This window comes from Amblyomma americanum, chromosome 1 (assembly GCF_052857255.1).
Source record: "Amblyomma americanum isolate KBUSLIRL-KWMA chromosome 1, ASM5285725v1, whole genome shotgun sequence".
NCBI lineage: Eukaryota > Metazoa > Arthropoda > Arachnida > Ixodida > Ixodidae > Amblyomma > Amblyomma americanum.
Window position 1 is genome coordinate 538,601,796 of NC_135497.1, and position 6,987 is coordinate 538,608,782.

General features: G+C 45.3%; 1 non-coding gene across 1 annotated transcript; it reads left to right on the top strand.

Annotated features, from left to right (window-relative positions):
• The first annotated feature begins 4,152 nt into the window (after positions 1-4,152).
• Positions 4,153-4,226, top strand: TRNAS-CGA (transfer RNA serine (anticodon CGA)). Its single transcript has one exon. It is a non-coding gene; the product is annotated as a tRNA-Ser (tRNA).
• Positions 4,227-6,987: the final 2,761 nt, after the last annotated feature.

The window sequence follows — 6,987 nt, forward strand, 5'->3', positions numbered from 1 at the left end:
TGTTTTTGTGACTGCCATTCTAACGATAAGTAGCCCTCGCTGAGAGTTCTTTTTGAGTTTATTTCCTTGATTTTTTTCCCCGAAAGCCTGTTATCAGTGAAGCATCGAGGATCGTACTTGTAACGATACTAGAATGCACAGCTGCAACATTCCAAATCTTTACTTCATGTCAGAGGAACAAGAAACCGCGGTCTTATCACAATCAGGTTATCCCTGTCGGCTAAAGGTATAGGAAAAACGGTTCAAGGTTTTGCCCGACAACAGAGCTACTATAAACTCCTTGCATGCGTCTGCAAAGTTCGTGACATCATGTTCCAAAAGCGGAAGCACATTCAGAAGCCTGTGGACGCATATTGCTTGCTGCATGTGAATACCATTCCCGCTTACTTGTCCAGACCTGTGAAAACAAGGATAGAGGCAATTGGAAATCACTCCTGCTGTTTATCTTCTAAATTTTTTAAAGCACCGCAGACAAGCCACGCCGAAAGAAATGAATGGAGATTTGAATGCAATATATAAAAGAAACGCAGCTTTCCGTGAGAATTCATGAAGCTGCAGTGAAAGACGACTTCCGCAGGCAGCATCGAATATGCGCGTACCGTTTTTCCTCGAAACTGTAAACGTATGAGTCTGTTCCTTATAGTCCAAGCATTATATTAGCATGTCGCATGTCTCTCTTGCTCTCATGGTTGCTGCGCACGTCCAACGATCATACTTCGCAATTTCTCAATTACCTTAATTATTTGTCTTTTTAGACTGAGAGGAGACATTCATGAACCTCGTTCACTGTGTTTTTTTTTCTTGCAGAAATGATGCGTTTATTTGAGATATGTCAATAAAAGAATTCCAAAAAGTTCCTATAGTTCGACAAAAGCTATATATTCGGGAAAAAAGCAATCCGATACATTCGAAATGCCTTCAAAGAACTTTCCTGACCGAATGCTTCGTCGGATCGAACATCTCGCAGAACACCTCGGACGTTTTAAACTTGTTTACCAATTGACATCGGCTTTGCGATCAATATCAGATATACAATATGCGAGGCATACCTACTCCAGCGGGCCGATCACGTATCTAACTGAGCATAGTGGCAACAACCACTGCCCCGTTTCAAAGGGGACGCTCCTACTTTCCATCCATCAATCCATATAGGGCCGCCTACCCGAGTTGAGGTAGGCTATTCTCAAGAACCCCGGAACAGGGGGGGGGGGGGGGGCAAAGTGGAAGGTCGCCCTCCCCCCACGCACATATTTTTCCAGGGGGGCAGCGCCCCCCCCCCCCCCCCAGTCACCATTTGCTTCTACTTGGATCAGATTTCTGAAAATTGAAACACATTAGTTCTAGAACTCTTTTAATTCAAAGCACAGTGGGGTTTTTCAGCTGCTTGCTTAGTAGCCAGTTGTAAACGTTTCGTATACACGATTTCAGTTTCGATACCTGGGCGCCGCTATGTCTGTTTTACCTGAGCGTCGTCTACCGCCGACGCCATCATGGGCTGATAATCGGCAGCCCGTGGGCTGCAGCGTGTGGTTTCTGGCAGTGTCATCCGCCCGTTTTATTCCTGCCAAACCTAAAAATGGTGCGTGGGGGTTCACCTCGTGTGTGCTGTGCCATTAGCACCTGCAACAATCAGCGGGAGCAAGCGACCATGCTTGGACGGAGCGAACGATCAGCATCGGTGAGTGTCATGCTCGCAAATAACGCATGCAGTTTTTGTCGCCGGTTCCCTGTAGGGCATACGTGGCACAGTGTCGCATGTTGGAAAAACGAAAGCGAAATGCGCTGAAACTCAAGACCGCATAGATCAATCGAATATCTCGTTTTTCGTGGATCACAGTTTCTAATTAACGCTGGCGCTGCCTGCTTGGACATGGCGAGTGTGAATATTTAGATGCAGAGCTTACGACAGAGTACTCAGTTCACAAACTGAACATTCGGGAAACAACAGCAAGCTCTTTGACCGAAACGAATCCACGTCTGATCATTGCAGTGTTTAATTGTTTTTGGCGATCCGCGTGATAAAATTGCAATTCGCTCCCTCCTGCCGCTCGCGTAGGGCTGTTTAGGCTACGAGCGTTACAAGCCAGTTCACTGAAAGCAACACGCATTCTTGCCTACTCTGCTCCCGCCAGTACTAACTGGCCCACAAATACCAGAAAATGTGTAATTACACAGACTGAAACGTTGTTACACTAATGGAACGCTACTACCTCTTATTGACAGGCCGAATAGCCGCACCTGTGTTGAGAATTCTAATCTCAGTCGGTTAGGGGCACTGCTCAAGTCGTTGCGTTTCTTATCTGTGGCACGGTCATGCATAGTGGATTTTCCTACAGTGAATTCGATGTGATTTCCTGTGCATGCCTTATGTTCTTTCTTCTTCTGTTGCCGTGGCTGAATTTTTGAATGTTGACTTTGCAGTTGGGTAAAAGTTCGTGTCGCGTCTATCATGCCATTGTGCAAATTAAATTAGTATTTTTGTACTAACAGCATGTATTTTTTTTCAGGTGGCGATGCACACACGCTCCTGATATTCGTGAAAATGTGAGGTGGCGAAATGAAGTTGCGGCCACATTTGCGAATTCCTTAGATCGTGTAGTGCTCAATTAAAACAGCTTTGCTAAGACCATACAAAAGCTTGATCTCTTAAATTTATGTACAGGGTATAGTTTGGCAAACCAGGCGTTGTGCTATGTTCCGCGCCCGATATTAAGCTCGGGCAATGGGTTTGCTTCTGTCTGCATTTCATTCAGAAAATGCGCTGATGCATAAGCTTGTTAATTGTTGGCGCCAGTATTTTCCGTTCGTCAACTACGTCCACTACCAATACAACTCGGGGCCGGCGGGAAAGCGGTGAAGAAACAGACATCGTAGATACGCTGAGACCTTCCCGTAACAGGTTTGCGTACATATTTGCGGCTTTTTTTTTTAATTCCGTCGACTATTGCCGCTACCGCAAATAAAACATTGATGTCCAGAGGACGTAGGCTTTCCGTATAACATTGCAGCTTTTGTTGCACAGACGCAAACACGCGCTTGACGGGTGGCTAACTAGCCGAACGTTGCTCCGCGCGACGGATTATCAGTCCAGGGGAGAATGGGAACAATGGGGTGTCGCGCAGCACACGTGTTTGAGAGTATTTCTGAGAGTAAAATGGTGTATATGAGTAACCTAAACCAGTCATGTCCCTACAGAATTCGATCGACTATATATCGACCTGATCGTGTACATATGATCATGATTAGCAGAATTTAAACAAACTGTGCACAGGCTTTTTAAATGGAATTGATCACTCCTCGTGCGTACAGCTGCCCACCTATAAATTAGGCTCCCCGTTTCAATTAAATTTCTAATGCCATGAATCTTTGCAACGTTTGTTCGTTCGCACTCACAACCACCGGCACGCGGCTTTATCATTTTGTTTTGCAATGCGAGATGCGACCAGACTTACAGCCGTTGATCAAGGCCACGTGCAAATGATTCCACATTTTTCCAGATTCGTGCTGCTCTTGGTTCTTTATCTCGAAGGTTCCTTGCCAGCTTTAAATTCAGCATGACAAAGAACTGTATGGCATTCAGGTCGACGACCGCCGAGTAAGCTTAATTGAGCCTATCGCCGCCATCGAGTAATTCAGTTCTTAGTGTGCGTGTCAGCCTCTTAAACAGTTAATTTTGGAAGCCTTTTCGTTCTCTTCCTGACAGCTGGAGTATCGTCACCGACGTGATACTTTGCATCAAGCTTTGAACATTAATATATATATATATATATATATATATATATATATATATATATATATATATAGCAGACAAGTTAAAGGAACTGAGGGGCCCGTTTGACAAATTTATGAAGGGAGCGGTGACTGTTCGCTCCCTTCATAAATTTGTCAAACGGGCCCCTCAGTTCCTTTAACTTGTCTGCTAATAGCTTAACGAGGGTCTCGGTTCTGGCAGTCTTGATGCCATAGGTAGCATAAGAGGGCTCTCGCACAGTTTCCGCCTTCGCCGTTAGATGACGTTCTACGTCATGCTCGCGGTATTACAGGACGTGCTACGTCCGCCGCTATGGTCGAGGGTGGCGCTGGTGAACACTCTCAAGGCTCGCTTACACCCAGTAAACATAAGTACCCACGAGAGCAGCAGATTGGACAGCCGCCGCCGTAGCTCAGTTGGTAAGAGCACCGGACGCGATATTCGGAGGTCGTGGGTTCGGATCCCACCGGCGGCATGGTTGTTTTTTCTGCTGCTTTAAAAGTAATTTTCTTTAAGCGATTTATTAATCTAAGTATTATTATCCCACTGATAAACATAACACATTAAAAAAAAGAAACAACATTCCCCTATGCACCTTGGTTTCGGTGACTGTTCGCTCCCTTTATAAATTTGTCAAACGGGCCCCTCAGTTCCTTTAACTTGTCTGCTAATAGCTTAACGAGGATCTCGGTTCTGGCAGTCTTGATGCCATAGGTAGCATAAGAGGGCTCTCGCACAGTTTCCGCCTTCGCCGTTAGATGACGTTCTACGTCATGCTCGCGGTATTACAGGACGTGCTACGTCCGCCGCTATGGTCGAGGGTGGCGCTGGTGAACACTCTCAAGGCTCGCTTACACCCAGTAAACATAAGTACCCACGAGAGCAGCAGATTGGACAGCCGTCGCCGTAGCTCAGTTGGTAAGAGCACCGGACGCGATATTCGGAGGTCGTGGGTTCGGATCCCACCGGCGGCATGGTTGTTTTTTCTGCTGCTTTAAAAGTAATTTTCTTTAAGCGATTTATTAATCTAAGTATTATTATCCCACTGATAAACATAACACATTAAAAAAAAAACTTAACATTCCCCTATGCACCTTGGTTTCGGTGACTGTTCGCTCCTTTCATATATATATATATAAATAAAATTTATTGTGTAAACGAGCATTAAATAAATAAATAACAAAATAAGTTACGAGTCCTGCCCTCCCAATAAAAGAAAATATCCGGAGTCCCTGGCTATATTGATTGTCTCGAGCATAACCCCAACCTTCACCCGCTGCCATTATGACCCGGACGCTATAGCGGTGTGGCAGAGAACACTGTGAAACTATACTTATAGAACTCCTCGATCACCTCGATCGAAGCACCTTGATCGAGGGCGCGGTTGTGCTACCCAGTTCCGTGTTCTATCGCACACTAGCAGTTTATTTTTGAGAGCCTCTTCCTCCTCGTACCTTGCACTCTTCTGATTTCTTAACATAAATTCTTTCAGTGCATCAGTTTACTTATTTAGCAATCTATATTTTCCCTCTGCTGGTCCTAAGTCGCTGATTACATGTCAGTGGCAATATAGTACTTATGATATATACCACGCACCGTGCAAGAAAATACTTTTTTTGCAGCAATTAATGACTTTTCAAGCACTTGCTGCATTTAGGGGCGTTCTAAAAGAAGTGTTTATTTTTTCCTCGGTAACATAGATGTTGCTGTCTACAGCGCAGAGAAAAGGAAAGGGCCCCGCGTTATTTATGATCAAGAGCCGCGCAACAGGAGCTTCTCTATTTCGAAACCGAAACTGAAAATGTTCTAGCGTCGTCTGACGGTTAGGCCCAGACTTTATAGGTGCTTCCTGTTTGCCGTAAGCCATACAAAACTTTCTGCTTAAAGCCCTAAGTAAAAAGCGCAAAGCACAATCAGGCACCGCGCGCCACTATAGCTTCCAGCTTTGAATCCGAAGCCGAAGGTGATTTGTCACATAGCGACTACTTTCTGTAATGCAGTTGCGATCAAAGATCGCAGAACACTTGAAACATTTATTTTACAGCGGTACCATCAAGCTAATACATGATAGAGCCCATAGAGTTACACTAAGCCACCCTATTCAAACTTCATGGGCACTCACAGGTGCAAGTCTAGTTGGTTCTGCAGTTGGTTCTGCTTATGTTGGACCAACGCTCTGTGGCACGGCTTGACACAGACCCCGTAACTATTTCCCTTTTAAAGTAGTATTTTTAACTTCTCTAATATAAGTATTTCATGGTGTGTAGAGCCCCGCGTCGTCTGCTACTACAAGCGGTCAATCAGCAGTCAACTGGATGGCCGGATGCGCTGCACTAGGAGGCTGCGACATAGAGGGGTATGGAGATCACGGTCGGAGACGCAAGTTCTGCCGCAGGAAGTAAACAGACGAAATTGAACGAATAAAATGTATTTATTATTCTGGTTTGTAATGAAGAGGTCATCATCATCATCGTATGCCGCGCCCTGTGCGGTCCGTGTCGCCAAGCGAATCCAAGTCTGCGGTCGTTTGCGTCCAACGTTTGCGTCATCTCTTGCACTGTGTCGATGTGTGTGCTTGTTACAGTTATTAGATTGTGTTTTGCTGTCACATGTGACACTTCCATTATGGGTTCGTCAGCTGCGGCGAGTTATGCGCACTATTTCGACCAACAGCGCAAAAGCTATCGTAAACGTCTCTATGTCGTCATTGTTTCCTTTGCGCTACACCTTTCCATGATGCCTCACCGACTGGCGTTAGCAATCTGGCGTAACAAAGGACGTCTACTGGCGCGGCTGAAAAGATGAGAAGGCATTCTATTCCGCCCAAGTAATGGAGCTTGGAGGTGAGTTTTGCAGTTACTTCGCTACGAGGTCAGATTTCAGAAGTGCCAAACGTATGATGCGTGTACAGTCAAGCCTAACTCTTTTAACAAAGCTTGGTGGCGTTTTACATAAAATAGATGCACATGCTTCTTTGACTGTTGCGAGCACTTGCAGAACGCTTACGATACCACTTCCTCTGTGCTTGCGATCCTTGCACACAGAAGCCCAGCGCACGCTTCCCAAAGAATAGAACAACTGCGTGGTCGCATTGAAGCCGGTTTCAACGTAAGCGTCACTCTGAGCGAAATAATATTTCGTGATTTTTTTCATGAATTCAAGTAATTGCAAGAGGCAGGGAGAAATTGACTGTGTTCAGATCTGTTAATTTTTCGCATCATACGGTTTTTGGAAAG